This window comes from Sorex fumeus, unplaced genomic scaffold (genome assembly GCF_029834395.1).
Source record: "Sorex fumeus unplaced genomic scaffold, SorFum_2.1 ptg000128l, whole genome shotgun sequence".
NCBI lineage: Eukaryota > Metazoa > Chordata > Mammalia > Eulipotyphla > Soricidae > Sorex > Sorex fumeus.
The window spans coordinates 9,011,376-9,028,474 of record NW_026606185.1 but is presented as its reverse complement, the minus strand read 5'-3'; positions in this window follow the sequence as shown (position 1 = coordinate 9,028,474).

Here is a 17,099-nt window from a genome sequence, read left to right as displayed (position 1 = left end):
AAGCTTGCCACATGTAAGGGTAGGGGCAGTGCAGTTAGGACAGAGAAGGGACCACTCTGACAGTGATATTTGGAACTGATTACTATGGACAAGAACTGAGTACTGAACGGAGGTAAAATGATGTAAATGATACCATTTCAGTATAAATATTGCAAACTTCAGTGCCTACAAGGAAAAAAGGAAAGAGAGATGGAATGGAGAGACAGAGAGAGAGAGAGAGAGAGAGAGAGAGACAGAGACAGAGACAGAGACAGAGACAGAGAGGAAGAAACAAGTGTCTGTCATAGAATCTGGCTAGGGTGGTGTAAGGAAACTGGAGACATTGGTGGTGGGAAAAGTATACTGGTGAAAGGATGGTGCTGGAACATTGTATGTTAATGGAACCCAACAATGAGCAACTTTGTAACTGTGTCACTGTCACTGTCACTGTCACTGTCCTTCCATTGTGGATTTGCTCACAGGCCCAGTAACATCTCCATCTTGAGACTTGTTGTTACTGTGTTTGGCATATTGAATAGTCACTGGTAGCTTGACAGGCTTTGCTGTGCAGGCAAGATACTCTCGGTAGCTTTCCAGGCTCACCGAGAGGGGCAGAGGAATTGAACCCGGCTGAGCTGGGTTGGCTGCGCGCAAGGCAAACGCCCTACCGCTGTGCTATTGCTCCAGCCCCTAAGAGATAAAACTAGTAAAAATATATTAGAGGGTCTTGGTACTTGCAAAAAAAGTTACTGAAAGCTGATGGGCATAAGCTATAAGTGAACAAGGATTCATGGGAACACATGTTTCCTTTGAGAAAAAATGAAGCATACTTACCTTAGGAAGTCATTAGTTGATAAAAATGCAGAGATATTTCTAGGTGTAGAAATTTGTAGGTGAAATGGAAATAATCATAGCTTTTTCTCATGAGGGTAAAGGATGCACATATGGGAGCTGCACTGAGAAATGTTCTCTCTTATCAAGATCTTTAGGTTACCTTGCTGAGAACATCAATGTAGAGACTGGAGGCTGCCCTCAGGCTCAAGTCAGAACAAAATAGCTCACAAATATCTTATAATTTAAGCTATTAATTTTATAAAGCTATTTTAATTTAATTTAAATAAATACAATTATTTATTGTACTTTAGAAAACTAGCAACTGGCTTAACATGTATCTCCTATTAAAATCCATAGGATCAGAATTTAGAAAGTATCATGTTAAGTGAAGGAAATGGACATATTAAGAATGATCTTTCTCTTAAGCGGAACATTCTAAAGGGCTAACAATTGTCCTATGCTAATCAAGCCTGAGAATGCCCCTGAAGAATTGCCTTTGCCACGGGGTAGTACAAAAGACAGTAGGGAACATTAGACTCCAATGCAGGGTCCTGACCTGCTGGTGTTGCTGAGGTGCTCTGGGAGTCCTATACGACTGAAATGCTATTGGAAGGAGTATTATGATTCATGGTGCTGAAATAATTTCTTTTAAATTCGTCAAGCACTTGCTACAATCATAGTTGAAAGAGCCTTATTTAAGACTACAAGTGATCAGGGCATTTGCTTAAATAAATATGATGAAACATTAAAAAATATGACCCCTCTTCTGCTCCTATTTCAGATAAGGGAAACTAAGATGTAGGATAGAAAAGTGTTTTTCCATAGAAACAGTATGATATGTAAACCAAAAGAGTAAATCATAAGAGAAAGAATTTCCCATTGAACTGGAGAATAATCATAATTTATATGATATAACGGTGACCAGAAATCTCCAAAATAATTTCTGTGGAAATAATTATATCATTTTAAAAATCATGATAGAGGTATTAAATACATTAAGAAAAACTAATACACAGGAAGAAGTTCACACATGGTATTAGAGTTGTCAAATATCTCTGAGATATTCTGCATTTGCTAGCTTACACTTACATTCTTGGTCTCTCTTTATCTCTCTATCTCTTTTCTGTCTTTGTCTGTCTGTCTCTCCTCTGTGAACAGGTAGAATTGAGGGATGACTAAATCATAACTGCATATGATTCTTAAGGATAGTGGTATATTTGAAGTAGCTAGACACCTATGTTGGTAAATCCACATCTAAGTTTCCACACAGGTTTCATATCTAAGATCCCTCAATTGATGAACCCTCTCTCTCTCTCTCATTCTTCTCCCACCTTCTCTCTCTGAGTTAGGGAAATGCTTGACATTGAAAGCACATTACATACAGGGTAGGGTGGGATTGTGAATTCAAATTCTATTCTTCATTTTATAGTTTGGATACAGGATGGGCTGCCTGAATTTTCTCACATTAACTTTATCATGGTGAAGTGGAGAAGATTCTGTCCATATCATATTGTAAATGAAGACCTTCCTACATTGTAACTCAGTTTCTCTTGGTCCTAATAGTAGCCACTAGCAATATATCTGTAATACTTCTATAAAAATTATTATTTCAAAGGCTTTAATGACTGGGGTATTGATGTGAAAACAATAACTAGAACTCACAATAAACTGTAGAATAAGCTGTGACAATGTGTAGAGTAGCAAAATATATCAAGAGGATTAGAACAAGAAAGAACAGGAATAAAAGATGCTAGATATTTGGAATAATTAGAAAGATGTTAACAACTACATCAATTTTTGCTTGAGAAGATATAGTTAATATCTAGAGAAGAAAAATTTGTTTCAATTTCACCATAACTGAGTATTTTTACAGTATTTTTCAGAATATAATTTTCATTACATAATGAGCAAGCTTGTTATGTTTTGGGGATCAAAAATGTGTTTGTGTAAGGTCTGTGCTAACCATGACTTATAAGTAGAGAACATCTCCTGAAGAGGAGTAATATCTGTGGTTCTGAGTGGGGTAACAACAGCATCCACATGATTCTCAGTATTCCCTGGTAGCATGTTCACATGTTCAGCAGTGTTTACATGTGAATAATCTCTTCAAAGTTATCTTGGGATCTTACCTAAGCAGTTTGCCTTGCAAAACCTTTATTATATTGAGAAGAGGTTGGAGTTTTATCTTTAAACTGCATAGTGTAAAACTTTGATCAAGATTCTAAAGTATTATGGGAAAATTCACTGTATTAGTAAATTAAAGGAGGTCATGAAAGAAACAATCAAGAAAATATGGGAAGAAAGGAGAGCAGAAATTGGAAAGCTACGTGCAGAAATGTCACGAATGAAAGGTTAGGTAGATAAAATAAAACCTCAGTGTGTGCCCTCATCAGTAGAATGGCTACAGCTGAAGACAGAATCACTGAGCTGGAAGATCAGGTGCACGAAGCACACAGGCAACAACAAACAATAGCAAGATACCTCAAAATAGCTCGAGAGCAAATCAGAGTCCTAGGAAATGATTCCAAGAGGAACAAAGTTAGAATCCTTGGAGTACCAGAAGGTCAGGGAAACAGTGCCAATGAAAAAACCATAGTTAAACAAATCATTTCTAAAAAGTTCCCAGAGCTGGAGAATGCAGCCATTCAGATTCAAGGAGTCCAAAGGGTGCCAGATAAAAGAGACCCTAATAAAAAAATCTGAGAAATATCATAGTTAGAATGATGGATGTCATGGATAGAGACACGATACTGCAAGCAGCAAGGTCAAAGAAGGAAATCATATGGAAAGGAGCACCTCTTAGATTCACAGCGGACTTATCAGAGGTAATCCTCCAAGCCCGAAGGCAATGGTGGGATATAGTGAAAAAACTCACTGAAATGAATGCTTCACCAGGAATACTTTATCCAGCTAAACTCTCACTCAAACTCGAAGGAACAGTACACTACTTTCTGGATAAACAACAGCTCAGGAACATCATAGACTCAAAACCAAACCTAAAAGAAAGGCTAAAGGGGCTACTCTAAGGTGAGACAAACCCCTAGAAGCACAACAAACCCTTACAGAAAGATGACACAAAACTCCATAATAATAATCTCTCTCAACATCAATGGTCTAAATTCACCAATTAAGAAACACAGGGTGGTAAAATGGACTCAGATACAGAACCCAACATTCTTCTGCCTACAAGAAAAACAACTGAACAATCAGAACAAACAGTCTCAAAGTCAAAGGATAGAAAACAACCCTACAAGCAAACAACCTCCTAAAAAAAGCTGAAGTGGCCTTACTAGTATCGGACAACATAGATTTCAGGTTGAAAAAGATTAGAACGGACAGTGAAGGTCATTTTTTATTAATAAAGGAACATGCACAGCAGGAAGAAATCACACTCTTAAGCATATACGCATCCAATAAGGGAGCAGCCGAATACCTACAACAACTGATAACAAACCTTAAGAAGGATATTACAAGCAACACGATAATAGTTGGAGACTTCAACTATGCCTTATCACCCCTGGATAGATCAAGGAGATTAAAACTTAGCAAGATAAAAATGGCTCTGAAAGAAGAAACAGAAGAAAGAGGGCCAATAGATCTACACAGGACTTTATACACTCCCTAGAAAAGAATATATATTCTTTTCCAGTGCACATGGAACATTTTCCAGAATAGACCATGCTCTGGGCCTCAAGGCATAACTCAGCGAAATCAGGAAGATAGAGATCACGATGCACTGAAGATAGAAATTAATCATGTACAGACACAGAAAACCAAATCAAACACCTAGAAATTAAACAACTCAATGTTGAACAATGAGTGGGTCAGGAAAGAAATCAAGGACAAATCAAAAGATACCTGGAAACAAATGGAAATGAAGAAAATCATCAGATGCAATGTTCCCAATCAGATATAATTATTTCTCCTTCCTTTATTTTTCTATTTCATCCTCTTGTCTCATTATTCAAGCTATTGTGGTTTGAAAACTTCTGTTACCAGGTAAGAACTAATGCCCTCCTTTTAGGTTTAAGTGTTAACAATTTGATCTTGTCTTTTTACCTTTTACTGGGAATTCAGATTGTAGAGGATTGCTTAAGTCTTCTATAAACATAGCAACACCAGGGAATTCTTAGTGTAGACTCTCTTAGGTAGCTCATCACCATTCATGGACTTGATTTTTCAGAATGGGCCATGCACTTGTGAGCTGCTGTGTTCTTTGGAACCACAGTGCTCTGAGCATATTCCTGACTGTGAAATAAAAGCATATTCACTTTGGACTCACTTCTGAGCAAATTATTTGCATGTGGTCTTCAGTGATTCAGTCAATCCACTTTCCTTTAAACTACATTTTAATTTTGAAAACCACATGATTGTACTTTGATTGCACGGATTCAGTTTAATCAATTGCTAAAGCAGGAAGAAGCAAAATCCCAGCATCTTTATTTATGTTGCTGTAATACAAACTTGCCTGCAGTTGAGAAAAATAATGCTCCACTTCTTTTTATGCCAGCTCCCTTTTCAGGCTTTTCATATTTTCTTGTTGAGTCAGTGCTTCCCACACAGTAGCTTTAACAATCATAATTTTTAATTCTAATAAGTGATTATGCATAACTTATTGGATACTTTCTATATTTTTGTTCCTGTTTTTTTTCTAATTTTACACGCTGGCATATGATATTAAAATTATGTAGTGTTCCATTTTCTGTATTGTGTTATCCTTTGTAATATGATTATTTCTAAAAGGTTAAATTAATTTTTATTTTATTTTATTTGGAGAATGGAAAAGGACCATACCTAACAGTGAGTACAAGGTATGTGATGTCAGGGATCAGATAGTCAGTGGAATGCAAGCAGGTGACTGTCCTTCTGTAGTATCTCAACAGGTCCCCTTAAATCGGTTATTTTAAAGTATGAATCATGGTCATGGTCCTCCCATTGTTCATCGATTTGCTCGAGCGGGCCCAGTAACATCTCCATTGTGAGAATTGTTACTGTGTTTGGCATATCGAATGCGTCACAGGTAGCTTGCCAGGCTCTGCAATGCGGGCGAGATGCTCTCGGTAGCTTCCCGGGCTCTCCAAAAGGGGTGGAGGAATCAAACTCAAGTCGGCCATGTTGGCCGCTTGTAAGGCAAATGCCCTACTGCTGTGCTATCGCGGTGCCAAGTATGAATAATCTTATTTTTATTTTTCTTATTTTTCTAGAATCTCAAACTCTACAACTTTACAAAGCAGTATAAAGAGTACTCCATTACCTCATATCAAAATATTTAGAGTCATCAATGTCTTCTTTTTTTTTGCTATCCCCAGGAAGAAAGACCAGATGAAGTCTGCAACCAAAATTTGCCTGGTATTACCTTGTATTGAATTTATCTTCATGTAGCCAGGCTGATTTTCACCCAACTTCCTTCCAAGGCTCAACTATTTGATCACTTCATGAGTATCCATGTGACTTATCCTCACCAGCTCCATGAAGCTCCATGCTGTATTCCCTAAGGTATTCCTGTATCTTAGAAATATGTCTAGCATATATGTGTCAAATAAATATTTGATGAATAAATCATGAGGAATATTACCAGTTTGAAAGATTGCTCTAGAGTTATAAATCTATCACTTGATAGATCAGGAAAACAAATCCAAATTGGTCTGCAATAATAAACATTTCCCCATATATTTTATTATGGACATAGAAAACATGGTAAACTTCCACTTTTCTAGCCTATGATTATTCCTTTCCTTAAAGACTTGGAAAGATCACTTCTAAAACCATCTGGAGTTCTATATTCAAAACTATTTTTGTCTGTTTCTAGCATTTTATGGGATTAGTTAAGGAATATATTCTTCTAAGTTTTCATATTTATTATCATAAAATTATTTAGGATCATAATATAAAGGTATTTTAACATTTTTTCCCACAAACCACATAGGAAGTGTAGGAAAAATATGAACACAAATGAAATCTGGAAGACCAAGTGCTTACTTCTTGGTGTTACTTTCCTCTGAGGGCACATGACTGTACTTTTTCCTCCTGATAAACCTTACGTACAGATATGAGTATATTTATCCAGAGAATATCACTTGGTTTTGGGATTAGAATTATTATCAAATCTTAAAATGACTGCATAAGTAGTCATGACATTGGTGCCAAACAGGTGTACTGGGTGAGTCCTAAGATTTTACACTGAACCTGACAGATTAAGATGTCTATCCCCCTCTTTATACGTTATAAATAAAATTAAAAGTACTGACTGCCTAAATCTCTAAAAAATTAAGTTGAGCCCTGGCATGGGTCTGAGTGATACTACAACAAGCATGGCTCTTGTCTTGCACAGGAACTATGTGGCTTCTATCCCTGTCGTTCTATGGTCCCCTAAGCCCTGACAGGAGTGATTCCGGAGAGCAGAACCAGGAGTAAGACCTGGATATTCCCCAGTGTGACCAAAACAAACAAATAAACATATAAAAAAAGAAAAAACTAAGTTGAGTTTGACCAAGGAGATATACTAGGGCTCATGGTCTCCTCTGAGAAAATGACGAAAAGCAAATCTGCTGCTTTTTTCTAAACTCTTTTCTCAAAAGTGTAACTTTTGTCACCAAACATATTGTTTTTTTCCTAATACTTATTCTGACATCTGACTACTAGCACTAGAATTTTACATTCTTTATTGGTATATAATTTATTATTTTATATCATATATAAAATATATCTACTCTCATATGACCTAATTATTAATGAAATTTCTGCTTTCTATGTCTTTTTCTCTCCTATTTTTTGTATTCATTTTGTAAGAATTTATTTGTCCTGGTGGTTTATCAGAAATTTGGTAGATACAACATCACATGTTTGCATTTTTCAAATGTTTCAATGTCCTCAATATGTCCATTAGATTAAACTTTATGTGTCTAATTTCTAAGAATATGTTTACTTGACTTATAAAAGGGCCCTCCCGTTGTTCATCGATTCGCTCGAGCGGGCCCAGTAACATCTCCATTGGAGACTTTGTTGTTACTGTGTCTGGCATATCGAATACTCTCGGTAGCTTGCCGGAATCGAACTTGGGTCGGCCATGTTGGCTGCGTGTAAGGCAAACGCCCTACCGCTGTGCTATCGCTCCCACCCCTGACTTTGACTTATAAAATAAAGAAAAAATATGATAAAATATTATCTTCCTTTTAACTAATTTTGTTATATACTTTGATGACATATGTATACTTATAGTGTTCTATTCATAACTGTTCTATAAAGTATCTGTCATCATGTGTAGAAATTTTATGTTAGAAATGTATTTTGTCATAAATTTTTCTTTGTTCGATTTAAATGTTCATAGTGACATTAGTTTGTTTGTATTTTCCTGGACATTTCTCATTCAATCAAATCTTAAAACACATTGAATAATTGTGTAGCCAACCTGGATAATATGGCAAAGACATATTCTATTTGTGCTAACATATTGTTTTATTTATGTAAGGATATATTTTGTAAGTAGAGTTAGCAGCAAAGTGCTGCAGATTCCTTTGGTTATATTTTCCCTTTGGTTGAGTACTGCCACACTGTTTTTTGAAAGTTGGGATAGTCTATTTCCTGAGAGTGCCTGTGGAAGGCCTCCATTTCTGCAAACATTTGGTATTCTGGGCTTCTTGGTATAATTTGTTTCTGGTGATGTCATTTTATGACATAATTTGTATTTCTCTGATTTTTATTTACTTTAAATATATTTTTATATTTTTATGGATTTGGTTTATTAGTCTGTGAATTTTCTTTACTCTAAAAATACATTAATCGCTATGCTTTGTTACCCTATTCTATTAGTTCATTTCATTTGGTGCATAACAAACACTTAATCTGATATATTTTTAATACTCTGTGCTAAATGTGCTAAAATTTCAACTGGGCTAGTGAATGAATTCTAAGGATTGTCTGTATAACAAAGAGTCTTTAATGAACCATTCACTTGGGCATTTGTATATGTCCAAACTCTATTGTTTACATGAACTTTGTATTTCTTTGAATATTAAATTATTTTTCAGTAAAGTGTTGTTATAATTCAAGAGAACTCAATAACTTTTCATAGTTAAATTTACCATCTTTTTTGTTATGGCATTTTAAAAAAGTTTTTGTTCAATAAGTATTGGTTCTTTCTGTCATAAATATTTTCTTCTCAAAGAGTTTAGCTTAAAGAAATCTACTTTTACACTTTATGTCAGATAGAATGAGCAACTTTAGTTTTCTTCCCTATTTAATGAGTCAATTCTATCAACATTATCATAAATCACCCATACTTTTTCAATTTACTTTTGGAGCATACTTAATGACATGTTAACTTTCCATATCCAAAAAGAAGGTAGATGAATCTGTACCTGATTTGATTGCCCACAATCTGGAGAGTCATCAACACATGAACTTCTTTTTAAAAGTTTATAATGTTTGAATGGAAATATCCTTTCACATTTTTCTTCTTTTGCAAAGCAAACCTAGTGATTGATACTATCCTATTATATTGAACTTCAGTCTTTTCACTGCATACATGCAAAATTAGCATTATATTTGTGTATGTTTTTAAATTTTTATTTGAAGCACAATACTGCTAATGCTAGTATCTCATGTGTACAATGTTCCAACACTACCATTGTTCTATCAGGGTACACCAAAGTGTCCATTCTCCTCTATCACCATCTCTTATTCTAATAAAATTTATTTTTCTTTATTTATTTATTTATTTTGCAGGAGTAGAAATGGGGTTTATTTAGACCAGCATGCTGGGGCTCCACAGCATACCCCAGAGTGGGCAGTGGCTGAGAGCCCTGAGCTTCTTCAAAGGGGATCTTATATAGGCCTTCACTGGCCGTTACAGCAAGACCCGCACATTTCATAGCCAATAGATTTGTAACAACATATACTTTCTTAACCAATCCATTTAAAAGTACCTCACTCCTTAGCGTATAGATTCAAAGATGAGCATTTACGTACATGGATTGTCAGCACAAGCAAGGTTATAGCTGGAATCATTAAGCCTTAGGTAATCTCCCTTGACCATCCACATTTTGAGTTATCCTTTACCCAAGTCTACAGGGTGCTTTAGTGAGACAATACACTCCAGGAAAGGGCAATTTCCCCCAACCACCGCATCCTGAGTTATCCTTTACCCAAGTCTGCAGGGTGCTTTAGTGAGACAATACATTTAAGGAACAGTAAATACACCTGAATCCTGTCACACTTGGTTTAGAAAGAAGTTATGCCCTGTTCACTTTCCAAGTCCCCTCTCCCCCAGGTGCAAAGCAGCCAATCAGTTTTACAGAAAGCAATGTTGCAAGTTAGCTGAAGCACGCAAAAATTTGATGCCCTAATATGGATTCTTTCATTCCCCACTTCTTTTAATGAGCATCTCTAATCCTAGAGATCGTGGGGGGATCGGGGCCTTATTCAAGGACCCGTGGTTAAGAGTAGCTTTCCTCAGTGGGTAGAGTCCGGTATTGTTGCCCAGAATTAGGAGGATCTTCAAGACTCAAACCAATTCTCCCAGGCCTCCCTTTCTCTTCGACGTCATTCAAGGCCTTCCTGTAGCTTGGTCATAGAGTCTCTGACAACCTCAGTGTGGTTTGTGTAGAAACAGCATCCCTCCACCAGATCAGCACAGAGCCCTCTGTTCTTGAGGAACAACAGGTCGAAGGTCGAGTCCTCTCAGGTTTTGGGAGACTATCTCGGACAGGGATGTGAGAGATTTCTCGATGAGGTCTTAAAAAGAGTTAAAGCAACAGAAACCAAAGCAACATAATGCCACACCCATCTCTATCATTAAAACAATGAAAAGGACTAACTCTACAAACAGGTTTTTCTAATGGACACAGAAAGTTCAAGCCATTCTCTGGCTTTCTCAGTACAGATTGGAAAAGCTTCTGCCCATACACTGAAGCTATCAATGAGAACCAACAGATATTTATACCTTGAACATATGAACATTTGATCATTTGCATAAGGTCAAGCTGCCGATTCACCTCTAAGTTCCTTGATGCTGAACAGGTGTTAGGAGAGGAGGCTCAGGATTTCCACTAGGTTCATTAATGGCACAGAAAGCACAGTTCTGAATTACTTCTACCTTACTTGCTGTTCAGTTCCTCCCCATGGAAGATGGTTCTCACTAGTCTTAAAACATAACCCTTTAATAATATTCCATTGCATTGGTCCAGGAGTTAGCAACTTTCCTTGTTGGCTAAATCCATCAACTTCCTTTTGGAAACCTCCAATGTCCATTGTTCCTCTTCTGCAGAGCATTCTGGTTTAGAGGAAGTATTCTGTTGTTAATCCCATGATGCAACAGAATCTAATAAAATTTAGATCACACTGTCAACTGTCTGAACCCATTTCTCTTAATGATCATCATTTTATTTGGTATTCTTATACACAATAACTATTCTCCTTGGAACTATTTCATCAGAGTTTACATGTTCCATATTTTAAAAACCAATTTCTTATTGGCAGACATTTTGATTGTTTCCAATTTTTCATTTAATAAATTATACTGCAAGAGCAGCATTGCACATGCATTTTTTTTCAAGTCTGTGATTGATTTCCCAGAACAAATTGCTAAAAGGAAACTCCATTTAACATATATACTGTTTTTTGAGGCTTTCTGCTTGAGTGCCTAATTACCTTTCAGTAGTTTCTATTATTATACATTTACAGAAAGACTATATAGTGCCCATTTCATTCATGATATTGAGAATGATTATTATTTTAGTTAAGTTTTCATTTACATAAGAAAAAGTGTAGGAAATTGGCGTGGTTACTAGTAAATTTTGAACATTTTTACTATTTAGTAGACACTTTAATTTATGCCTGTATTTATTTCCTTGGTTTAGCTTTTTCCTGGACTCTCTTTTTTTAAAAAGAAATTAGGACATTTTGTATGTAATGATTAAGGATTACTCATACATGCATGCTACTAATTTAGTTTTCAGTTTGTAACTTGACTTTTTCATTTATAAAATTTGCATATAGGTTTTAAATTTTTGTCTATGAATATTTTATTTTTTTCTTATATTCTTTTATTTACACTGTATATTTATAAATTAGATTATATATTTTCTTCTTAATCTTGTAATACTTTTAATTTTTTTCTATAATATCCTGCATAGATACTACTCTAGTTTTTGTTTTTATTTTTTTAATTAAAATTACTTTTCATGTTTTTATTAAGTTTAATTTACATTTTAACACTACTTAGTCAAAAGCTTTATGTTTAAACAGTTATTGCTCTGGAACTTTCACTAATTACTTTATTTGAAAGCCAAAGCATTTGATCCCTGACTACATGTATACACATGATTTTACTTAACTGCTAGTGAAATGTTGATCCGTGTAATTTCCCACAACACTTGTAGATATTTGTCAGTTGTATAACGGGAACTATGGAGTGACCTAAGATTAAATGTTTCAGGAAACACACTCATTTCATGTGTTTGTCTGTTTAATTGCTGGTGCCTTTTTATATTTGTTTGTTTGGGGACCATACCAATCTGTACTAAGACTTACTCCAGGTGGTGCTCAGGGGAGCAACACACGCAGCGAAGGAACTGAACTATGGTTGGCCACATGAAGGCAAGCACTTTAACTTACACTATAATACTTTTCTGGTCTATTGCTGATAATTTCATACCTCTTGGAAAGCTATAGTTTTTTAAACTTAAGGTTAAAAAGTGAAAGAACTTCAGTGCAACTTCCTCATGTCTACTCACTGCTTAAAATTAATGATCTATTGTCTTTGTCAACCTCTACAGATTGTATTTAGCTGTAGAAATTTCTCTTCAATGTATTGTTTAATTTGTTCATCCACAAAGAACTCACAATCTATCTAATAATTTCCTGCCATATCCTGGGCACCAGAGTTTTAGGAATTTTATACAATTTCTGTTCCTCCTCCCATGCAAATGTCAATTATACCCCAAATCCCAAGATTTTCTTTCTATCTTTCTTTCTTTCTTTCTTTCTTTCTTTCTTTCTTTCTTTCTTTCTTTCTTTCTTTCTTTCTTTCTTGAATCACTTTGGGAAAAGTTACAAAGCTTTCAGGTTTAGGTCTCGGTCATGCAAATATCAAACACATTTCCATTTACCAATACTTATTTTTCACCACGAAGAACCCCAATAAACCCCCACCGCCCCACCCCTCCCAATGCCTGTGAGGTAGATGAATTCTAGTTAACACTCTATCTACTTTGACTAGATTCATTGTTTCGATAATAGATGCACTATTATTATTTAGAGTTTACACCCCCAAATCAGACACGCTGAAAAGCATTGTGAAATGATTTGGTTATCGTGGCCGTGCGGTTTTGGATTTCTGCTATTTCATTTATAAACCCTGTAAGTATTTCTGCTGAGTGTCAGATAATTAAGAGATTGGTTTCTGTGCTATGGAGCCATGGCCATGCGGAGAGCCGCTTGTGGGGGGCAACTGGTGACCTCGGTAGGGCGTGAAGGATGACCCAGAAATGCCCCCCTTCCCATGAGGTTTTAGTCGCCCCATCACTACCGGCTCATATCTGGCTTTCCACAAGGCTCCCAAGTGGCTGCCATCTTTCTTTCCAGAGGGGAGAAGGCAGAAGGGACCAACACCCTTTCCCCTCTGGACAGACATGGTGGTGTGGATTAACGCATAGTCCGTTCACTTTTCTGCTGCAAGCTGCTGGGTTCTGCACTAAGTCCTTGTGCTTCTGGAATCATGGCCGTGTCGGAGAGCTGCTTGTGGGGAGCAACTGGTGACCTCGGTAGGGCGTGAAGGATGAGCCGGGAACGCCCCCCTTCCCATGAGATTTTAGTCGCCCCATCACCACCGGCTCATACCTGGCTTTCCACAAAGCTCCCAAGTGGCTGCCATCTTTCTTTCCAGAGGTCCAAATCCCAAGGTTTTTAACCCGTTTCTTACAAATAATATCTAAAGTGTCTCTTTTGGGGGCAATATTTTGTTTTAAGTTTTAATTTACATAAGAAAATAATTTAGGAAATTGGTGACATTACTAGTAGATTTTGAATATTTTTAGTATTTAGTAGATATTTAAATTTATACCTTTGCTTTAACTTGCTTACTGAACTCCATTTAACAATCAGTACATTAGGGAGCAAAGCATATGTCTTCCCTTATAAGACAATTAAGAACAGACATAGAATTACTGCAAGAGGGATGTGATTTTGAAAGATAGTATAGAAACAAGAGGAAACGTGATGAACTGAATCATATCTCATATCTTGTTTCTACCACCCTTGGCCCCAGAGTATAGAGAGGAGAAGGGCAGAGAAGAAAAGGGAACTGAAGGGGAAGAAGTGGTAGACAGGAAGCAATGGGGAGCAGGATTCAGGGAGCTGTAAGTATATTGGTGAGGTAGCTAAACATTCAAACCATGGATCCAACAATACCAAGAACCAGATGTTCAAATTTCAACAACCAGTCTTAAAACATGTGCCTGTCAAGGTGGCAAACTGTGAATGGGAGTGGGAGAGAAGGAACCTTGGAACCCTTGTGGAGGGAAAAAGGTACTAGTGGTGGGATTGGTGCAGGAACAGAGTATGTCTAAACACCTCATGTGTGCCATACCAGACTGTGATCAGGGCTGACTCTTGACTATAGGCTCAGTGATCTCTTGGGGCAGGGATTAAGGGTAATGTGATATTTGAAAGGAAGTATGTCTTTCAAAGTCATTCAGTGGAGTCTGACCCAGCAGTTTTGAAATGGAGCAGAATAACCAAGCAGAGATAAGCACCTTACATGGTGCTGGGGGTTCAATCTGGGTCAGTGGCATGCAAGTCAAGTGCCTTTCCTAAATACTATTTCTTCTCCTCTCTTTTACATGTAGTCTATGTATTCCAAATTATTTGAATTCAACTAAATATTCTCTGCTCCATTGCAGTTTTTAATTCAACAACAATAAAACCTTTTTGTTTCTATTTATCTTTCTCCACTGAGGCTTCTTTGATCTTAGACAGTATGTGATATTTTCACACACCAAAGTCTTGAATGGTATGAGAGATATGATTCAGTTCATCACGTTTCCTCTTGTTTCTACACAGAAAATCTCTATCCTTCTGTATTGATTTTCAGGCTTGCTTCTTATTTCATTGCTGGTTCTCCTTTAATAAATATTTTCAGAGAAGAAAATCTCTGCTGTTGAAATAGGGACTTGGATTCTTTTCAGATTGACTATTTTTAGAAAAACTTTTAAATGTATAGCAAATATAATTTTCAGCTTACAGTGTTCATTTTGCTTCTATCTTCAGTATGGACACACACTTGGGTGGACACAGCAGGATTTATCCACAGAATCACCAGGACCACCAACTCCCTGTAGTCAGGCTGAGTGCTTCTGGGCTGTTCTGTGCCTGGAGGTGCTCCCGGCTGGGGTACCTTCTGGTAGCAACTCCTTGAAGCTAGTTATTGTGGGGCTCCTGCACCAACTCTTCTGTTTCCTTCCCAGAACACTGTTTTCTCCTTCATTGCTGCTACCCTACTATCACGAGCTGCAGAACAGGATTTTCTTATGTCTCCTTGAGGAGACTCTCATTTTTTCAGTTCCAGGAGGACTTTCTGTTTGCATATTTGTTATTTTGATGTCTACTTGTGAAAATAGGAGTTGATAGATACCCGCCAATTTGGCTCCTTGATGTGGAGGATTCTCTTTTGTGATTTGCCCTTTTGCTTCCAATGGGCATAAACTTAAATGAGGAGAGTCAGTCCCTGGAGACTAAACCAGCAGTTTTGAAATGGAGCAGAACAACCAAGCAGAGATTTCTAAGCCGCAAACGGAAAGAAAACCTGACAGTGAAACAGCTCCAAGAGCAAGTTGACCTTTTCAGGACAGAGTTGGCAGAAAGGCTTTGATGTGTCCAGGACAGTGTCCCTCTGTGAAACTCCAGGCCGCCAGCTCACCTGGAAGGAACCAGGATACAACCCAAATATTCTGCTTCCTGCTATTTTCCCTTATTTTGTGATTTTGAGTTCTGTAACTTTCAATAAGTGAAGATTTTATTTTCTGAAATGAAACCAGATTTATTTATTGTAGGTTATGAATAAAATTCAAACATCAAATATTAGGAGAAGGTTTAAAGATATTCACTATATCGAGATTGACATTTTAATAAAGTTCTTTAAGATGTTTATTTTTCAACATGTGTAGCACTATATTACTATATACAATGATTTTTGCGAATCGAGAGCTGGAGCGATAGCACAGCGGTAGGGCGTTTGCCTTGCATGCAGCCAACATGGACGACCTGAGTTCGATTCCTCTGCCCCTCTCGGAGAGTCCGGCAAGCTACCGAGAGTATCTCGCCCGCACAGCAGAGCCTGGCAAGCTCCCCTTGACGTATTCGATATGCCAAACACAGTAACAACAAAGTCTCCAATGGAGATGTTACTGGGCCCGCTCGAGCAAATCGATGATCAACGGGAGGGCCTTTACTTTACTTACTTTACTAATTGTTGTTAGTACAGGGATTTGTATTCACATTAATTTTCTCCAGAATACTCTATTTGAATGCTCTTCTGATATTCTATTCAACTACTTCTGGTCATATCTGAGGAATACAATTGCAAATACACAAAACTCATTCCACTCAATAAAATATCTTGCTGGTGGTATAGCTGCTCTTAATGAATGTAAGAATTAGAACAGGAATAATAAAATTTTGTACTTATGCCTTCAATCATATGTAGGGAGAAATTTATATTAAAATAAGTTTAAGTTTTATAATAAGTATTAGATCACTTAAAAATATTACAGGGTATGAAGAGGCAGTACAATGGGTAGGGCACTGCCTTGCACATCCTGGGTTCAATCCCTGGCATTCCATGTGAAGTCCCCTGACCACCACCAGGAGTAATTTCTGAGTAAAGAATTAGGAGTAATTCCCAAGAATCACTGTGTGTGACCAAAAATAAAGGAACAGAATAAAAATATTCCATGTTTTATAAAACACAATGTCCAAAAATGTGATATAATAATGTCTTATATATGTAACATATTTTTCTGTTTTTTATCTTACTTTTTATTAGTAATACACCATGAGGTACAGTTGTAGACTTACAAATTTTTGTGCTTCGGTTTCAGTTATAAAATGATAGCTTACCCATCCCTCCACCAGTGCCCATTATCCACCACCAATAATTCCAGTATACCTCCCATCCCCATCCCCCCAATGAAACCCCGCCTCTGTGGCAGGACATTCCCTTTTGTTTTCTCTCTCCTTTTGGGTGCTGTGGTTTGCAAAAGAAGCATTGGTGGCAATCATGTTCATTCTAC